The 21,823-nt window shown below is 37.8% G+C and overlaps 1 protein-coding gene across 1 annotated transcript in view; it reads left to right on the top strand.

The window, feature by feature from the left end:
- The window catches only part of LOC125777292 (maltase A1-like), a 213,632-nt gene that overhangs the window by 67,764 nt on the left and 124,045 nt on the right, over nucleotides 1–21,823 (top strand). The gene's annotated exons all lie outside the window — the stretch shown is intronic.

Raw genomic sequence — 21,823 nt, 5'->3', positions numbered from 1 at the left:
TTTGTGGGGCTACGTCAAGTCTAAAGTCTACAGAAATAAGCCAGCAACTATTCCAGCTTTGGAAGACAACATTTCCGAAGAAATTCGGGCTATTCCGGCCGAAATGCTCGAAAAAGTTGCCCAAAATTGGACTTTCCGAATGGACCACCTAAGACGCAGCCGCGGTCAACATTTAAATGAAATTATCTTCAAAAAGTAAATGTCATGAACCAATCTAACGTTTCAAATAAAGAACCGATGAGATTTTGCAAATTTTATGCGTTTTTTTTTTTAAAAAAAGTTATCAAGCTCTTAAAAAATCACCCTTTATTTATATTCTTTATAGGAACTCCGACGTTTCTATCTGGGTGTTAAAAACGTCTATGCAAACTTAATGTACCCTGTTCAGGGTATAACAAAATACTTATTAGCTTGTATGCTATTTTAATGTTAGTCTATAGTAGGTCCTTAATATAGTGAGTAAAAATGAAAGAATTTAGAAGTCTTACTTAAAAACAAATTGTGGAAAATAATATTAAATATCCTTCGGAATTTTTGAATCAGCTTCACTTTACCAATTTAAATTTGCCACTAACGTCTATATTGGAGTCTCCACTTTGTGGCTGTTTATTTGCTTGTTGTCTCATTAAAATCTGCAGCAGAGCATGTCAACAGTCGATTAAAATTACATTAAGCGCTTTCATGACAGCGTTATCAAGGCTTAAAAGCCGTTAATCGAATTTTATTGCCACATCGCCTCGATATATGTGGAAACGTGTACCAAATTTGTATTACGTATTCCATGTAAGTTAATGCACTTTCAATATACACATTTGAGAAATAATGATACATGCAGATGGAACCAGATTGTTTAAAATATGATGAAAAATATTTTAGTGGCAGCTGTTTAACCATAAAATAATATTCAGCGCCTTGATAAAACCTATCTGGATTTGTGAAACTATCAACTTTGATTTTCTATTACCTGGCTATAAATACTGCCTTAGCTAAACTTTTCAACCATACTGATAGCAAGATCTTACAAGTATATTGATAAGCTTAGGCAGCAAGGTTCTGCGGGAGCATTATGGTCATTTGCGGCGACATTCTCAAAGTTAAGGGAATATAGAGACAGCGGATACCCTGGCTAGGTCATGCCGTTCGAATGGATGAAAACTACCAGCAGCCTCCCCTCCGTTGGAAAGACCAGGTGGAGAAGGACCTGGCTACACTTGGAATCTCTAATTGGCGCCAATCTTTACAATCATTCGTTTAAAGCTCAGTTGAAGTAAAAGCAACAAGCATATACTTAGTATCTCCCTATGAAAGGCAGACTCCTTTATATAGGTCTGTCTACACAATCCTATTTGTGTACATAGGAATTCAATTGCCTGAATTCACTAATACAAAAAAGTCAATTCAAGTGATTGAAACTTTTCGACCCCATTCGAGGAATCGCGACAAAGTGAAAGGCAGTGATTTCAAATAAAATATCGCACATAGCATGACATAGCATAGCATAACCTAGTACTACCTGGTTGTGTGGTATTATGCGAATGTGTGGAATTTGCGTGCTTGTGTGTGCGCCGCATGCTGAATGCTGCGCTGGTAGTTTCTGTTGCACATACCTCCGGCGCTTTATTTGCAACGGTCACAGAGTTCGCTCAGTTGGCACAAAACTTAGTCAATTGCATGAAGTAAGTAAAAGTAAGAAATAGTTGCTCACTAAAAAGGTTAAGTGCATACATTTCAAATGAGCAGTCGTGTGTGGGGTCTGCATATTTTTAGAATCGTCGCTCTTTGGCATTTTGTGTGCCTACCTCTTGCTTTACTTTTACTTCCACTGGCAACAACTTGAAAGTGAAATTTATTACGCAATTTTCATTTGCTGAATACTTGAATCGATTTGAATATTGCTGCAGCGCTTTGCCAACTAAAACTTTTCAATTAAAATGGCTCTTCAAAGACTTTTTACTTGTTGGTTCAGTATTTGCTCCTCTTTATTTTTCTTTTTCTGTGGAAATTTGGTGGAAGACATAATTTTCTAAATTTTTCAAATATAAGCTCGAATAGTTATTTGTTGAAATATACTCACCATTCTTCATAGTACTGATTGCCATGGAGACAAACCATAAATACATGACAATAAGTTTTAGCTACATGGCTTCGGATTGACAATGGATGAAACACGGCTCCATCATTTTATTCCGAAGTCCCATCGACAGCCAGCAGAGTGGACTGCATATGATGAATTCGTTTTCAAAGACGTGGAAGAATGCCAAAGTCGGCTAGCAAGATTTACGGCGTATTTTGGGATGCGGAATAATTTTTTTGACTACCCCGAAAAAGAAAAGTCTATCAACAGCGACTTCATAGCCTTATCGGACCTTTTGAATGACGAAATCGCTAAAAAACGGCAGCATTTGAATGCACCGAGTCACAAATCAGTGAAAACAATGAAAAAGACTCCTCAATTGGTGTTCGAATTGTTTCTGCATCCAACATATTCTCCAGATCTGGCCTCAGCGACTACTTACTGTTCCCTGATTTCAAAAGAATACCTGCTGGTGGCTCGAACGAAGAGGTGAAACTGTGGCTTATTTTGAAGCAAAGTACAAATCGTACTATAATAATTGGGATCACAAGAGGGTCGCTATAATCAATGTGTTATCCTTGAAAGGAACTAAGTTGAATAATGACCTTTCGACGAAGTCTGACATACAATTCCAAATATTCCATTAACATTACGCTTGTAGAATTAACATACTTTTATTTCGTAGGGTATTTTCTGGTACTTTTTAGGTACCGGAAGAAATGTCTGAGGTCTGTAAGCAAAAAGTTATCACTAGCTTTGTTGCACAATTATTTACAAATCGAATATATTAAAGATACGTTTCAAGAACTTGAAGTGCAAATCTTGATGAAACTTCATATGTTTCGAAAATTATGAATTAAATATATCGAAACTGGTATTCGAAACAATCGAATCTATACACCATAGGCGGCTTCAAAGGCTTTAGGAGTTTCGACGAAGGTTATTTACTTCCCATTCATCCAAGGTTTGTCTGTGGTGGAACCCGCTCTTCGGAAGACTGTTTCCAAAATTCCAACAATGCAATGTGTGACTTTTTCTACTGTTAAGTTAGCATCTAATACATACATAACTTATTGGGTTAGGTACTGAAAATGGTTTTATAATGCGAAACATCCGTTTTTTTGAACCTATTCCAATGCATATATAAGTCGTTGTACTTGTGATCGAAAAAAAGGGTCCTGAGAGGACTCGTCAAGACTTACCGCACTTCTATTTCATATAGTTATATCTAAGATCAAAACATAACAGAACATTCGAACAGAGCCATTCGTCCAGCATTATAGTCGGAGCTAACGCAGGCTGTGCGATAGATAGTTCCAATATTAAATTGCATTTCTTTCTGCGATCTTCGTGATATGGAGTGTTGAGTCAAAGAACCGGTAGAGCGCCCTCGAAAACTTTGGGTTGCTGGCGATTTTTACAAAAGCGATGTTCTGTATCGGCATGTCTGCTAAAAGGGAGAAGTTTTACTCTTATTTGCATACCATGGAGGCTCTTGGCCTGACCCAGTCGCTGGCATAAGATATTTTCAAACTTATTGAGCTTAGTCCAGTAGCCCTCAATTCAAACGTACTGAGTTCCTAGATTGAGATAATATCAAACTTACTTTTTACTATCTGCCGACCAAGTTTACGGACGCTATGCTTCTTCGATGGCAGTTAATCTATGTGATAAAGAGATTTTTGATTTTGGTCTGTTCAGGAGTCTGTCCTCTTGAGAACTTGTTGTGGAGAAATCCCCACCTGTTTCCTGCTGCCCACTTGACAACAAAGCTTCCAGGTATTTTCCGGTGAGCTTCTTGTTCAATGACGTTTGCATGTGCTTCTTGCAGCCGCCTTTCCAGAGTGGCCACCATCAGGGGGCGTATAAAAATTGCAATAGTTATAGCTTAACTATAATAAATAAACGAAAGTGATTTTCAAATGACTCAATTAAATAACGCTTGCCATTGGCATTCTCGCTTCATTCACCACAAAACACATGAAAGTCGCACTAACACATACACAAACACACATGTGTACACAAGCGCCGCTTGGCGACCTTTTAGGCGGCACTTTGCGCCTATAAAAACAATAGACTACATAATATACAATGAAATGTATGCTGCGCCTGCACTTAATACTATAGAATGGCACACAATTCACAACAACAACACTTGCTTGCTAACTACTTACATGACCACTCATTCGCTCAGCCACTGATTAGTCGCACACGTTCGTTTTGGTGATGTGGTTATGGTGCCATATTTCCTAATTGTCTTTTATATGCCTTAATCTGTTTCAAATCTGTTTACTTCCACACATAAATACAAGCAGACAAACAGTTAGTTCTGGAATCATAGAATACTTTTGCTATGCAAAGCACCTTCAGCAGAAGGTTGGAAGACCCGAAAACGTTTGTGCCATGCAATTTGGCATTTTTTGTTTTGGGGATTTCATGTTTTGCTAATGTTTTAACAACACTTTTATTACTTTGCACATGCTGATGACAACAACAGCAACAACAAAACTAACTCAAATGGCAAGCGCTTGTAAGGTTGTGTTAAAGGCGCCAAGGAAAAAGTTTATGCTCGTATGGCAACTGCCACGGGTTTCGACAAAGTATTGCCGAGTTGCAGAGCTGCTGAGTTGCCAGACACACCAGGCATCAGTTGCCAGTTGCCAGCGTCAGTGACTTGTTGCCAGCAGCCACTGTTGCAAATTGCCCAATGAAAATTCTTAGAATGCATGAATGTGTGTCAACATCTGTACACACATACGTAAATGTTACTATGTATGTGGTATATAAGTATGCATGTGTGTATGTTACGGGGGGTTTGCTTTTACAATGTGTCACAAACATTGCAAAAACATTTGCTGATGCTTGCGCACCTACGATTTGCCACATGCACTCAGTCATTTGAATATTTGCGTGCGTGTGTGTGTGTTTTTATTTTTGTTCTTATTTGCATAACATGTGTTTGTCGGTGGCTCATATTTATGCATTTTCCTATGTTAGCGCAATTAGTTACTCATACGACATGTGCGCCATCAAACTTCGGTTATATGTTTGTTTAACTTTCTGCCTTTAAAGCAACGGTAACTCATTTAATTTCATTAAAATATAAGAAAAATTATTTCAAACGCCATTCTACTATTGAAAATCGATTTATTTTGGTTATTGTCCTAAACGTGTTTTTTGGGGAGATTGAGCCACAATCCATACTATATTTCGTTTTCGAAGTTAAAACTCAATTTAGTTGTTTCGAAAGACACTTTTCAAAAATGGTTTCTCACTATAAAAGTGATTAATTGTTTTGCCTGCTAATGTGCTACATGAAATATTTGGTATGTATCATTCAATGATTTTTATAATATCGCAATATGTTGAACAGAGGGCTGTTTGTAGCAGCAAAAACTATTCGATATAGACAGAGAGTTATGTCTACTGGTACATAATACTGATCAGTATGACAATATGACTTGATTTCTTAAGGCCTGTCTGTCCATCCGTCCGTTAGTGTCTGTATGCGGTTGACATTTTCCTGTTAGTTTGAAAACCATTGCATTAAACAAACGATAATTCCCTAAAAAAATGCAGAAACATTAAATTTTACAGTCAAAATGACAAACGCCTACATAACAACAGTGCTACAAATTGAAAAATAGGCGTGATGTCGCCCAAATATACGTGAAATCCTATATTTCATGAACACTCAATCACTTCATCATCTCTTCAATTGTTAAAAATATTACAAAAGTAAAGGATATGCTGTTTGAAAAGCATGAGGCCAGTGTTAGAGAGATGGAAAAAGAGCTTGACAGTTTTCGCGAGTCCGATCGAATGCTTTCGATGGATATTTTGTGTATGACGCGCGTTTTCGATCGATTCGTCCCGATAAAGCTTAATTTTTTTCATGCGGATTCCGTTTCCACATTCATGGAGAGCATTATAACTACCGATGAGACATGGGTTTATGAATTTGATATGCAAACAAGACAACAATCATCGGAAAGGAGGGAAAAAAGGAGCCGATACCAAAAAAGAAACACGCCAAAGCCGCTCGAAATCAAGGTGATACTCATTGTTTTTCGATATTCGAATATATATTAATTTGCTACAGAGTGACAGACCTTCAATAAGGAGTTCCATTTGGCCGCATTGAGGCTTTGGTGTAAGAACATTCATGGAAACCAGCCGGAATTGTGGAAGTACAACTCATGGATTTTACACGATGACAATACACCATCGCATCCAGCCATGATTGTGACCGAATTTAAGGCCAAAGACGCAATGAATGCCATCAAGCAACCACAGTATTCATCAGATTTAGCTCCGTGTGATTTTTTCTTGTTCCCCAAACTAAAATTTTCCATCTGTGCGAAATTCTTTTGATCGATCGAAGGTATAAAACAAAATTCGCTGAAGGAGTTGAAGGCCAGTGCTTTAAGGACTAGAAAAATCGTTGGCATAAGAGTATTATAAGTATGTGGTGGGGACTGTTTTGAAAACGACAAAATAGACATTGATAAAAAAAATTAAATGTTTTGCGTTTTATTTGCAATTAATTGTTTTTTTTCACATCATAAATCGAGCACCAATAAAGATACCGGCGTAAAACTTTCTGGAGAATACACTCACACTATGCTATTGCAGGAATAAAACTTATTGAAATTGGATCTTAACATTTAGGCCTCCTGGTACCAGATTTTTGAACTCCATTTTTTATTGCTACCACTAATCAGAGTTTTTACATTACTGGAATTCGAAGAGAATCCTTTTCCAATGAAAATGGGCCCCCAACATAGAAGTGGCTAAAATCAATTACTTCCCCTAGCTCTGTATACCATACACAAAATTCCGGTTGGTTTTGTATTAGTAACATTTTACGATGTCTCAGCAAAACTAAGTAAAAGTATAATATTGGATAAACTATAGTTTAATACTTGAAATGTCAAAAATCTGTCTGTGAATTTCTCCCGCTTCATATAATTTTGTAAGTGTGTAAATTATCTTCATAAAATTGCGTGGATTTAAGTCCTCGAGTATACTTAAGTAATCTAAAAAGTGTATATATATGTATGTATGTGATTTCTGTGAATCTACTTTGTATGTTAAATAGTAGTAAATGATAAATCTCTCAACAATATAGAAATAAGCCGATTATTGATTCACTGTCACGACTTGGTCTGCAGATGGACACTAACCCTCGACCGTGAACAGACTGATCATACCATGGAATGGTTTGGCGACCCGATCAAGTTACGTAACAGAGGCAATGGAATACTACTTCCATTCAGCGGAGCAGTATTTTATACTGATGAGATAGTGATGATGGCATCAAGGATGTTTCCTTCCCCAGTCAGTGTGATTATGGAAAGAGCCCTATAAAGGTTACACTAATGGGCCGCTAACACGGACTAGGTGTTAAACCAAGTAAAACAGAACTGATACTTTTCACAAATAAAACCAAAATACCTCAACAACAAGCGGAGGTACTAGTTTTAGAGCGAGCTCTATGACTATCTATGCTGCTGTGAATATCTATAAAAAGATACTGAAAGCAGTCATATAAACGGAAAACGGATAGCCAGGCAGTACTGCCACAGGAATTTTCGGCAACAAACAAACATACTAGTTGGGCAAACTAGGACACTCTTTGGGCAAATGCAAAGCAGAGTTAATACCATATCTGCTGGGAACGATCAAAAGATAATTTTATACCCACTGTAAGCAAGTAATATAGTGCATATGGAAATCAATAATGAACTGCAAGATAACATAGCTAAGGACGTATTACATAATTCTAGGAATAGAATTTGCAGACTTACTGCTACTATAACAGGGCACAGAGTACTTGGAACACACCAGCCACCAAACCTTGAACGGCTGTCCAGAAAAAACATAGCAGACATAAGTAGTTTCATTGAAAGTAACAAATGGTTTGAGCGCAACAATGAAACGGAATAGCAAGGTATGAGTTTCCACGACAATCCAAAGTTGCCTACCTAAGACACAGTTATTCGGTAGTAATATGAGAAAATTCACTTTATGGTGACACTTTTTTATTGTATTAAGGTTGCATTCGGAAAGTAAAGTAGTAAATGCAGTAAAATAAAGTAAGAGCTCAAAATTCGGTTCTGAAAGTTTTCAGAAGCTAGATTCATCGATATTTAAAAACCGAAGAACTAGTTCGCGTATATACCCAGTTTAGGATCTAAGAATGGTACCAGATTAAACAACTGCGGCCGCTGTGAAAAATGAGATATCTATTGATCGATTACTTAATAAATCGCTGTACATTATGGTATTTAAGTATTTTATGATAACTTACAACTTTTCAAACATTGCAGATGAATTGAAATAATTAAACATATAATTATTTTAGCTCTCTCAATTAACATTTCATTATTAGAACCCTCAGAAAATATCAAAAAATAAACAGAAATAATTAAAGTGCAGAGAAAATACACTCGCAAATGAAGAGCAGCATGACAAAGCCGCAAGGATTTGAAAAACTCAAGTTTCATGCAAACATTCATACAATCCACTAAATTGCCTGCCTCAAAGTATTTAAACAATCTTAAAGGAACGAAAATTGGAACATAAGTAGGGAAGCAGGAAGAGCAAGAGAAGCAGTGGAGAGTAAAACATTTACAACTAAGTAAATAATAAAAAATTTTCTGCAGAAAACTAAGTAAACTTCAACGCAATAAAAATTTAAATTCGAGTGTGGAGGCAGCGGAAGAAAAAAGAAATATGAATGAGCAAAAAGTAAAGAAACTTAAGACACAATTCGTAGAACTCATTACTGGCGGGTAATGAACTCGCAAATTTTTAATATGCGGTGAAGTGAGAGGCCGAAGTTGGAGAGTTTTCATAAAATTTAGAATGTTTTATACGTATTATAATTCCATGTAATTTTTAAGTTGGCGTTTGCATAAAGCATCTTAACTATTTAAAATGAAGAGCGCCTTAAAATCTTGATATTTCCGACTCTCTTGTGAAATCGATTGAATAGATGCTTATAGGCAGGTTCATATATGTAACGCTGGGAGTGTCACCGCTGAGTAGACCTGTCCAAATAGGTACGCCTCAAGGAGGCGGATTATCTTCACTTCTTTAGATCTGGGCAATGAATACAAATAATAGAAGAAAGGTACATTGATAAGCGGCGGCTTTTGCAACGGACAATTTCAAAATACTCTCGCCAACATTATGCAAAACTATTTAATGACATTAATCGATGGGCTGTATCGTGCAGACTAAACTTAAATGCTAGCAAGACAAAGCCTGATCTTGTTTGCTGGTAACACAGAAGCCCAGAAAATCTGTCGCCATTAATAAATGGTACCAGGCTATCTATAGAAGATAAAGCAAGATACTTGTGACTAAGTTTAGACTAATTTTTGACCAAAATTAGACGCCAGCGTGAAGAAACTAGATACAGCTTTTATTTAAAGGTTGCTGATGCCCAATACTGGTGTTCTAAAGTTGACTGTATCGATATGTTGGCCCATATTGGAGAAATATACCGCAAGAGGTACGAAAAGTATATAAAGAGCAGCTAGTAACAGGTCAGTTGAAAATTCCCTTCCTACCATAGTAAAATACAATTTCTTAGCAAAATTCGTTTTTTTTTATTCAACATAGTTCTCTTTCCTATACCATTTTTGTAGTATTATTTGTATCGCCTCTTCTTTCAACGAAAACTTCTTCCTAGAAAGCATTATTTTGAGATCTGAGAACAGCAAATAAGCGCTGGAGGTCCGATCTGAAGAATGCGTTTGATGCAGAACTAATTTAAAATCCAATGCATGAATTTTTGTCATCGTTTCCATTGACTTGTGTCACGGTGCATTATCTTGGTGAAACAGCACTTTTTTGTTTTTCAAATGCGGGCGTTTTTCGGCAATTTCATCCTTGAAGTGATCGAATAAATAATCGATAGTCAAGTTAACTAATAAAAATTACTCCATCCCAAAACACAAACAGCATAACCTCAGGTGACTGTCGATTAGACCTCTGAGTGAAACGTTCGAGGCACGTTGCATTCACTGTTACTTCTTCAAACACTGCTCCCAATCATCATCAACTCGTCGTTGTTTTCCATCAAAAGTGAGCTCGCGTGGCACTTACTTTACACAGGGCTTCCTCATACTCAAATATTCGTGAAAGAAATGATATATACATTCAGTCGATATGTGTACAGTACCTCCTATCTCAATAACTTTACTTTACTGTCGTACAAAATTATATCGTGGACATTTTTGATATTTTCGTAACGATAACTTTTAGGCGTCCGATGCGTGAACGCAGTCTATGTTTAGAAAACCAATACTTAATGGTAGATTTTCTTGGGCCAGTATCCGGAAACTCGTTAAAAAGCCAAGTTTTTGCTTGAATTTTTTCCATTCACCAAGTAATACTCGTCAATACACGGAATTCCATTTTATCCAATTTTTTTTCACATTACAAAAGTTACTTCACTCAAAATGATATAATTCAAAACTAAAAATCATATAGATAAGCAGCTTAGACTAGTGGAGTTCCCACAATTGGTCGCCTGCAATAAATAGCCTTCTAAGATACCTAGTAAGTTCCTGTTTCTACCATCTCCACTGATTTTTATAATCCCATAGAATTAACTAAAATTCGGTAACCAATACCAATACTAACCGATAGGGGTGAAGTGGACAGTGTCACAGGAATAAGCATCTACACAGGTAGTGTCTATCAGACCACAGCAGTGTCCTCCAAGTACAGGTTTTTGGAAATCTCTCGAAAGTTGCACATATGTATATAACTTTTTGTATACATATATGAACCTGAACAGGATGGTTCTGAGAGTGGGAAAAAATTTAGTTTCGGTGGTTTCACAATAGGCTTCATAGCGGTCAAGGTGTGTTGTCAGAGATCTACCCTAACTACGCATCTACTCTACCCTAGGATACAAATGTACACTATATGTATATCCGTATTCCTTTCATATTCCATTACATCAACAAAATTCTACTGAAATCTTAAAGAAATACAATAAATTGCATGCCACAAAGCTTAAAGAAGTGTTAGCGCAATAATCATTACAACTTGATTACTTACTGCCTCATCAATCTCTCAGTCGACGCACTCTTCATGAATGCGCAGAAGTCACTCACCGGCTCGTGACATTCGTCAGCATCAATGTTACCGCTACTCACCAATTCAAGCGTTTCACACCGCAAATTCATACAACTGCGTTAATACACACTTAATTTACATAGAAAAACAAGAACAACAATGGAAACTCGAACAAAAAAAAAAAAAAAAAAACACGAAACAATCCTCACGTTATCTCTCAGTATTTTTGCCGCTCTGCGATTCCGGGCAAATTGACATTAAATTAAATCCTTGCAGTGTTTCATGTTTTTAATTAAGTTGCCCCAGTTTTCGGTGGCGCCCTCCAACAACCCTTTCCGCCAACATTAGCATATTATCTAACCCCTTATCTAGCGTTTGATGTGCTGCTACTGATACAGCATAATATGTACATACACACATACACACTTATTCATTTATTTAGTTATAAATGTTCTTGCGGAACCATAAAAATGTGAAGCCTCGCTAATACGACTGTAAAAGCAACCCTGCGTGTAGTCTGAAATTTGCTAAGCAGTCCTCATTTCGTGGAGCGTAGCAGCATTTTAGCGGTAAATGAGTGAAGCGACATTAAAGCTGACGACAAAAGGGCTTCGCAAATTTACTAATTGAGTTCGAGTTTTGAAAGCACAATTTCAAGCAGTGTGCCTTTCCAAATTGCGGTAAAGTGCACATTGGGTATATAGTCAGATTTTTGGCACGGTTTACAAAAGCCTAATAGCGAGGAATTTCTAGCTTAGATAAAAGGTTTTTTTTTTAATAACGGTATTATTATTGATATTATTAATAATTAAGGGCCAGGAAGGCGTTGATAATGGACCTTGCTAAGGACGACCATCAACATCAACTGATGATCATCACGTCAGTAAAAATCGTCAATTAACAGTCAGAGATCTTACTGGCAACGTTGGAATATCGGAATAATCAGTGAAAACCATTTTGACAGAACTTGAAGAGCTTGAGCTTAAGAAAAGTGAACGCACGATTGATTCCAAAATTACCCAGTTTTTTCGAAAAACTACGTCGCGTTAACGTCTGTGAAATAATGTTTTCCGACTAACAAGATGTCAAGAGACATATTATCACTGGCGGTGTGTTTTGGATCTTTGCTTACGACCCGAAAATAAACGATCAATCGCCCGAATATCGTGGCAAATATGAGTTGAAGCCTAAAAAACTACGCACAGAAGGTCAAAATTCAGGATTATGTTGAAAGTTTGCTTCTATTTTCGAGGTGTGGTGTACCACGAATTTCCCGACTGGCAAAACTGTCAACAAGGAATACTATTTGAGTGTATGAAGCAATTCGTAAAAAGAGATCGGAATTATGGGCCGACAACTATTTGGATTTTGCATCACGACAATACACCGTCGCTTACTTCATTGGTTTTTCGTGAGTTTTTGGCCTAATTTTCAACGAATATGTGTATGCCACAACCACCGTGTTTGCCCGATTAGCACCGTATAACTTCTGGCTATTTAGCAAGCGACTGCTCCTGGAAAACCGGTTTGAGTCAATTGAAGACATTAAACATGAATCGCTGCTCGCATTGAAGGCTGTTCCGGAAACTGACTTGAACTACTTTACTTTCCCAAGGATTGTAGATAATGTTGCCACAAGTAAATTCGTGCCAGAGGTGAGGATTCACCCTCCAACATGACGCTGACTAAATTGTTCGCGTTTATTGGGTCAACCGGGTTTTCTACGGCAGTTCGTTCTCGTTGCCAACGCACACATTCAAAGAATGTGTATCAGCGTCGTCTTCTGTCGCGTCGTTATATAGGCATGACGGCTCTTCGACTTTTCCCATTCTGTGGAGGTACTTTTTGAAGTATCCGTGACCGGATAATAGCTGGGTTGTGTAAAAATCGACTTCTCCGAATTTACGGCTTGTCCATAAGTTTAGATCTTTTATTAGCCTGGCCGTCCATCTGCCGCGACTCTCGTTCTTCCAACTTTGTTGCCATGTTTTTGTTGTATCTTTCTTTATTTGTTCTATTGCGCTCTTGTTATTATCGGATTATTTATTTAGCTTCCACAGATTTTTCCTTTCATATGCTAGAAGGTCAATTGGGGCATTACCGCTTATAACTAATATAGCATCGCCTGATGCTGTTCGGTAGGCTGATGCAACTCTGAGGGCATTCTGGCCATTACCTTACGCCGGTTTTCCTTTTAAACCGCGTCTGCCCAAACCTCGGCTCCGCATAGTAAGATGTTGATTGTCGTCGAAATTAGGAGCTTTCTCTTTTCTTGGCTAGGGCCTCCTATGTTGGCCCTTAATCGGCTCAGTTGAGAGGTGATCTTCGCTGCCTTTCCTGCGGCGTGCTGGATTTGTACCCAGAAGGTTAGTCTGGGGTCCAGTCTTACGCCTAGGTAGTTAACTGCTTTCTGTGTCCTGAGAATATTTTTGGTTGCATGCTTATCTCGAGAGGTATGTGCTTGGCATTTCTAGTTTTAATATAGCGTCGTAGCTAATATTCCATAAGTCCGAGAATGGATCCTTGTGCTGCTCCTGACGTAACCGCTATCTGTCGTGACCATCCTTTAGTTTCATGCAGCAGTTTTCTGTTGCTAAAGTAGTTCAGCACCACAGCCCTAAGGTAGTCGGTTATCTTGAAGCTTTTTACTATATTACGATAATCCAATTTTTTAACCGTTTGAGACGCGCGTTTCATGTCGGTCTTCGATACAGGAATAACACTCTGCTTAACGTTTTTCGAGGAGAGTGACTTTTTCACTTTTTTTGTAGAACACGGTGGATGGGAAGAAATTCCTTGAATACAATAACTTTTGTCTTTGAATCAGTGCAGTAATCCGCCATAGTAGAGTCTTACAATCTTTTCGCGTTTCTCGATGTATGTACATAGACTCCACCTTGCTAACTAGTATTCAGATTTCTGTCTAAGTTTCAGGCGGCATAATTTTCTACTTCCACTTGTTAACGGACGGTTTCATAGATTTATATTTGTTATTGTACTCGGATTATCTACTTTCTAACAAGGTTAAGCGTTGTGTATCATATTGTATGTTTTTTAGTCGTGTGGTTTCAATCAGGCAATCGTTTTTTCGGAACTTGTCCTTTTGACAGCTGTTTCTATACATACATATATGCTAGAATCGCAGAGCAGAGTGTTGAAGAAAACCTCAATGAGTCCATCCCCTCTACGGAAGATTTTGCGATCTTGGTTCACGGGCTTCTCCTGTTAAACTTTAAGCCGAAACGACCATCAAACTCGTCGCGTACCCTGTTAGTGCGCCCAAATCGATGTGGTACGATCTTGATTTTCGCAAGAAAATTTTGTACAACAATTAAGCTAATTGTTGTTATGTTAACAAATAAAACTGTTTCAGTTGGAGTAATGATAATGCACAGACGATTGTTGAGACGCTATTATATCGCAAAAAATGTTACCGTTTGGTGTGCTCTATGTGCGGAGGTACTTTCTTCATATTTCGAATGAATTTATTGAAGAAAACCTTTGGTGATCTCGCGTAGTGGGCACAAGATCGTGCGATTTAACACCGTTGGACTATTTTTTGAGGGGTGATCTGAAGTAGCTTATTTTTATATAGTCTACGTGAAAAGCATTTCTAGGTGCAAGATACGAGTTGACCGTCTCCTGTTTTCTGATATAACTTTATATTTTGATATTTTTTTTTGTTCTTCCACAAGTCCGGTGGATCTTTCTGGAGGATTGTTTCGCGCAAATTGCTGGTAATATTCCTTACTGACCGCACGATCCAATGGCAAGATCTCATGATCCATGACCCCCCTGCTAATGAAGAAATAAGCACATGATTCGTCACCAGTTATCACCCTCAGGAGCAGATGTGGGTCGTCACGGACTAAGTTCAAGATCTCCGGAGCAATGAAACGCGAAGCTGGTTTTGGTCGAAAGTGAGTAATTATGACAGAAACTATGGAGTGACCCAATACTTTCGAATATCGTTGGTTAATATTCGAATACACGATGCTAAAAATATGTTTAGCTCCTCAGCAATTTCTCTCATTTTAATTCGACGATTGCTCAATACTATTTTCTTCACTTCATTATGTTTTCGTCTTTTCCTAACGTGCTTGAGCGACTGGCAAGGTCTTCGTCGTTCACATCTTTTCGACACTCTGAAAACAACATTCGGAATGCGCCCGCGTTTGTTTTTCACACAAACTTTTATGCAGATTCTTTTATCCAAATTATGAAATAAGCAAAAATCGAAGACGAACCAAAACAAGTCCAGAAAAAGGTGTATAAAATTCACAAAACATTTAAGATGACTGACCTGGTCCTCTTATGTTCTAAGAGTTCTCCGAATAAGAGTCAATTTCAGGGAGAACTTTTGCTTCATTGTTTAGTTTATTATCGAGTGGAAGATGGCTTTGTATATCATTAAACGTCCCGTTGCCATTGAGTACCTGGTTGATCGTTATGATATTTTTCGGAAGGAAGAAATATTACTTTCGTTAATTTAATTAAACGTCTCCAAAACACTCCTAACCTCAAATGAAGAGTTCAAGCTAAACACCGTTTCAATTATTGATGGTGTGAGCGGATTTATCGACTAAGAGCTCATAACTTTCAGCAGCACAATTAGCAGCCATAAATCTATTAGTACGTATAACTGTAATCTAACTGCAAAACCATTTGCTCATTATGGAAAATTTAACCTTATCTCACACAAAGCTGTATACTCGTATATAAATATGCATATACCTGTATGCCGACTAGCGGGTGTGGAGCAAATAGTGTAGCTCGACATGCTTGTGGCAGGTTTGATTAAACTTTATAATTTTCAAAAGCCTCAACTATCAATTACAAACGAACGAGTATTGAATAATGCTCAGAGCTCGTATGCACGTGAGAGTGTCGGTAACTAACTATATTTGCTCTACTAATTAGAGTAGATTGGCATTTGCCGAGCATGGGCAACAACAAAAAAAAACAACAGCAGCATGAGCTAACAAAGCGAAAGCGAAAACAGCAAAGCCACGCCCAGACTGCTGGAAGGATGAGCCACTAATTAAATAAAGTCCGCCAGTGGTAAACACTCGTGGCAGAGGAAGAGCAAAAACAGGTACACGCGCACACATACACACACATACATACGCATGCATATATGGGGTTGTATTTAAGCGCAAACAGTTTTCTTTTCAACCATTGTTTCTAAGTGAACTAAACGAGCATTAAAATGCCTTGAAATGTCAACAGGATCGCCTGGAGCGGTAGTGAATAGCAAAACGAATGAGCGTGAAGACAAAAACGAAGTTAGAGACGTGTATAAAAAATAGTGAAAAATAGAAATAAAAATTAGAAGAATTAAAAGCAAATTGCATGTTACTCTAGAGGACGTGCTCTCCGCCTCAGCGTATGCTATTTTATTTTATATTTTCATTCATCTTCTTCTTTTTTAGTTTTTGTTTTTCTTTGCTGTGTGCCTGTTCCGTGCATTGCCTGCAGTTTTATAAAACAATAGTCTCTGATACTTTGGCTTGAACTGTCGTGGCATGCGCCTTGGAAAAATTGCGAGCAATATGAAAAAAGTAATTAAAAATTAATTAGTCTCCCCATGCGACGCATAGACATACGCGGGTATGAATCCATGCAGCGAGTTGTGGCACAAACTCATCCCCCTAGCTGCCACTGTCTGCAGTGAGTTGGGAAAGTGGAAGTCGCTCGGGCAGACAGCGCTATCAAACGCACATATGTGCTGCAGTGAAATGGCCGCCGGCTCTTGAGCGAAAACTGGTGCAGAGTTTTGTGCGTGAGTTTCAACATAATTATTTAACTCTCCTCGTCGACGTTCTACATACCGTAGCTATTCGTGCGCTATTGAGCTACTGAGATTGAGGATAAAACGCAAATTGAAAGTATGCGGCAGCAATATGTTTTCGTTGAGATTTAGAAAATTAAATTAATTTTTATGTAAAATAAATAAGTTTATGATGTGAACGTCGCTGTTTTTGCATTCAGTTCGATCCAGGTTCCGAGACATTTTGAAATATTGGATGTGCACTCGTACTTGTTGTTAGATATAGAGAGAGCGATAAGAAGTGTCTAAAAGGTCCTTCTAACAGTTCTATTCTATTCCGTAAACTTGATTCTCAAGATTATTTGTAAATGCCGAATATCAGGCTCGTCGCATGTTCGGTGATTAGCTCCAAATTTTGATGATTATTGACCCCGATTTTATTCAAAACTATTTGATTTGGATTGATAATAATCCACAAGCGATTGTTGAGACGCCGTTACATCCTCATCCTCTGTGGTATGCGATAAGGAAAGTAAGCCGTTCATGATGTTATGGTCTATAAATCCAATGGAAAAATCAATTTATTGAAGGAAACTTTTGATGAGCGCATTATCACGCATCATGGGCTTGTGGCTTGGTGACTATTTTTGTGTGGCCATGTGAAGTCGTTGTCTACACAGTGAAGCCTGAAACGGTTGATGCCTTGAAAGAGAATACTCGGCCATAATTGTTGCGAAAAATGGTCAAACTTGGTCCTTTCGGATGGATTTTAATCGAGTCAACCACGGTGGTCACTTGGTCAAAGTCGTTTTAAGAACATAATGGCGACCCTGTACTTTTATTATAAAGCTATATTCATTACTATAACATTGTGGCGGCTAACAGAAGGTTTAAGGACCGGAGCATACTCTTATAGAACCCCCAGTGGTAATTTATATGCCAAGAACATACTAAAATTATGGAGGGAAAACTTCTACGGCATGCAGAATGGCAATGAAAACATAACACCAAGAGATGTTGAACCCGATTCCCCAATTACCAATTACCAGTCTGAATAACAACAAAGCGGCGGGAGCCGATGAAGTGCCAGCCGAGCTATTTAAATACGTCGAAGAACTGAAAGGAGTATGCATCAGCTTCTTTATAGAATATGATCGGACGTAGGTATGCCCGACGTTTGGACTTTAAGTGTGCTCTGTCCAATCCACAAAAAGAAAACCACACAAAAAAACAAAAAAAGACTCGACGTAACTGTTACACATGAGTTCACACAAAATTCCGTATGAACCGATCTACACACTGCGAATTGCAATAAAATCGGAGATTGCTGGTTGGAAAGGATTTTCTATAAATTAAAACTTTAATTTGTACCTCTACTGTCATCAACTGAACATTTCTGAATGTGCAATCGTGCAGAAACGTATACTCTGGACAAAAGGAGAGATATTGTGTTCTAGATGAACAGCGCGGGACCTAATATATTGATTGTGAATCGCCACAAGCTCCGGCAGTTTGGCTGAGAGCTCGTATCTATCCACTTTGTAGTTCTCCTTTTCTAAATCGAATTATTTTGCTTGTGACTAAGTCTCCTCAAGTGATGATTGTCAGCGTTTTCCTGTTGTGTTTATAGCGACGAGGATTTCTATGAGTTTAATGCAAAACTAATGCATTTCTTTGCACCAGGCCTTCTGTACTTCCATGGTGTAGGCTTATTACAGTTAGTACTCCCACCCTATGTTACTGGCCTACATATATACAAACTAACTATATTAAAATTTTCGCATTCATCAAGATTTTGATTTTACTGCCTTTGGAGTTCAAGCCTCTGTTTAGAATTTTTAACGTAAGTTTATTTATAATATCTTGCTGATTTGGTATTTTATAAAATAATTAATTATTTTAAAGCTTACACATACGAATATTTATAAGATAGAATCAAATGCTAATATTTTAATATTTTCCAAAAATGTTGGGAACTACGATTTTTAAGTCGCTCCTTCAATTTTGAAGGGTTTAATGATAACCACAATCCTAAGTTAGGAGGAGGGTGAGTTGTAAGATATGAAATACTTCCGGTGAATTAATAACCAATTATAACCAATTTACTCCGAATGTCAATATGTATCTACGCTAAGTTCACGTTAGTCCGAAACATGTTCTAAAAGCACCCAGCAACAACTTATGATTAATATGTAGCTTAAAATATAACCCAGTAAATGTAAGTAAGTATACTTGTTGCCTAGTAAAGTTCAGATGAACACCACAAGGCTTCCTCATAACGTCATATTGTACATCAGGGTGTTCAATATTTCCCCAATTTAATATTTTTTTTGCAAACAAACCACAAGTTTCAGTTTTTGCCCGAAAAATAGGGATCCAACACAAACAAGCTCTTTATTTCTAGTTTACACCGTGACTAAATTGCAAAACAAAACTCTCGTTATTAAACCACAATAAATTGGAGAAAAACGAACACCCTTGTGCACATGTATACATTCATATAAATTAAACCTACAAGCGTATTTGTGTTTATAAATATCTATGTGGAAATCCACATTGCTGAATTTCGCTTCGAAAACTCTCATAATTGCTAGAAAAATCATCAATAATCATTAGATATGTACTTATCGAACTCGTACATCAACATCGACCAAGTCACTTACGACCTTGCTCCGTTCCACTTAAGTGGTTTATATACATATATACACCAACAACATCAACGGTAAATATGAACTGCAAATAAACATTAGTATTGTAATTATGCAACGTCAATAAATTCAAGCAACATACACGCACACAGACACACGACACATCAACTTGGCAGGAAGAAGTGAAAGGAAAATGTGCTTTAGAACCAATAATTAGTACATAAATTATGGAGACCGCAATTATTCCAAACGAAAGCGTCTATTAAATTCAAGGTAATTCCATAAAATATGTGCTCGATAAGTCCAATGCACAAATATATTTACAAATATTTACTTATCTATACTCATAGTTATTCACAAATACCCATTTTGTGTGAGTAAATTATATTTAATTAACTATTTGTTGGTTGTGATTAAATTTAGAAATACATACAGGCGAGTAACGGATGCAGTTATTAATATGAATATCTGCACTAATATGCAACAACAAATTCGAAAGTCCATTTTAAGCAAACTTATGCGGTTTCACACAGAGCACAGTACTGGCATGATTAAATTTCGGAGTTTCAATAGATTTAATTACCAAACAAGGGCACTAATTTATCTTGAATTTATTTGTAATATAATAGAGATTTTACGAAATTATGTGTTAAAGAAAAGTGCAGATATTATATTCATTTGAAATTTACAACTACTAAATGAAAGCCACATTCCTTTACTTGGCCACCGCTTCATGGAAAACAACATGAGCTGTTCAAAGTTATGGCGTGAAGCTAGAGAAATCTACCTGTTAATGATGACAGTTTCGAATTAGTTTAGATTAGGTTATTCTAGTAGGATCGTGAGCCACACATAGTTTTGGTTCTTAACGATGCCAGATGTCATCTATCATGAGAAGTAGTCGAACTTCGGGAGGCCAGCGCTTGTTACGATTTTCAATACATAGGTCCTGACGGACAAGTGCACAAGAGATGGTATATTGTTTTTATGGTGTCTTGCTCTTGATATTTCTTATAGTCATCTCGATTTGTCAGCCCCATTCTGTAGACGATTGCCGCCACTAGTGTATGTCCAGTACGTATTTTAATCATGTTCCTACGATCTCCTCTATTAAGAGTGAGTAGGAACCATGCGTATTTTTGATCTGCTGTTTTTCACATGACTCATTTTATTGGATAGGGTCCAATCAGAACACTTACAATTACGTTGAGATAGTAGCCAAGTGAAAGTAGTTCGGATGATCTCTTACGGCTCACTTTGAGACAGAAAGTTCTCACAGTCGCACAAGTTATGGTTGCTGACCAGTGCTTTTTGAGCTCACTGGAGGCCCAAAGATCCAGTATCATAACGCAAGAAAATATAAGAAATTAGGGATTGAGTGATCTATTTAGCAAGCTCATCGGTTTTGCAGTTTCCAGCGATTGCTGTGACCGGGCACTAATATTGTAGAAGTATTATATGTAAGAAGTTTGATGATATTTCTAATGAGGTCATGTACTCTTTGGCTTGTTTTTAGCATACAGTCAGCGAGTTAAAAATCAGTATAGCCGCAATGCTAACGGAGGGAATGCATATCTCTTTGAAAGAACCTGCACATTTACCGCTATCTTGGTGGTAGCTACCTCCGCTTGAAAGACGCTACTGAGGTCCGGTAGCCTTATATTAGACCCCGACCGAAGGCTCCACACCCAACTTTACTTCTTTCTTCGATCCATCCGTTAAAGCGATCACTACATCCCTTCATCAGCGGCTACGCCCCGACCATAAGTCGCCCACTGGTGTGTGAACTGTGAAAGTGCCAGGAGAAGGTTCTGCGGTGCAGTAATTTATATCGTCGAAAATGCAATCGACGGAGGATTTCAGAGTGTAGGTATTCTCTTATACCCAGTCTCCCTGAGTGTAATAGAAGCCTTTGCCTCCGTCTACTGGTTATGTCTATAGGTGCAACGTGTAGAATAGCATTGAACGGGCTCATAAATACCTCTTCTGTACTGGCGTAGACCCGGCTTACCCGGTTATAGCCTAGTTAACAACAGTGCAACAGTCGTTTCTTCTTCTTGCTATTTGGTACCAATGCGATATATTAAGTGCATCCAGGTCCTTCACACCTGGTCTACCCAATGCAGTGGAGGTCTTCCTCTTCCTCTGCTTCCAATGGCAGGTACTGACTCGAAAAGCTTCAAAGCCTAACCAACGTAGCTGCTGTCTCTTAATTCACTGGACTATAGTATT

Source organism: Bactrocera dorsalis, chromosome 3 (assembly GCF_023373825.1).
Source record: "Bactrocera dorsalis isolate Fly_Bdor chromosome 3, ASM2337382v1, whole genome shotgun sequence".
Classification (NCBI taxonomy): domain Eukaryota; kingdom Metazoa; phylum Arthropoda; class Insecta; order Diptera; family Tephritidae; genus Bactrocera; species Bactrocera dorsalis.
The sequence above is the reverse complement of the archived record's forward strand: the minus strand, read 5'-3'. Positions and strand labels throughout refer to the sequence as shown.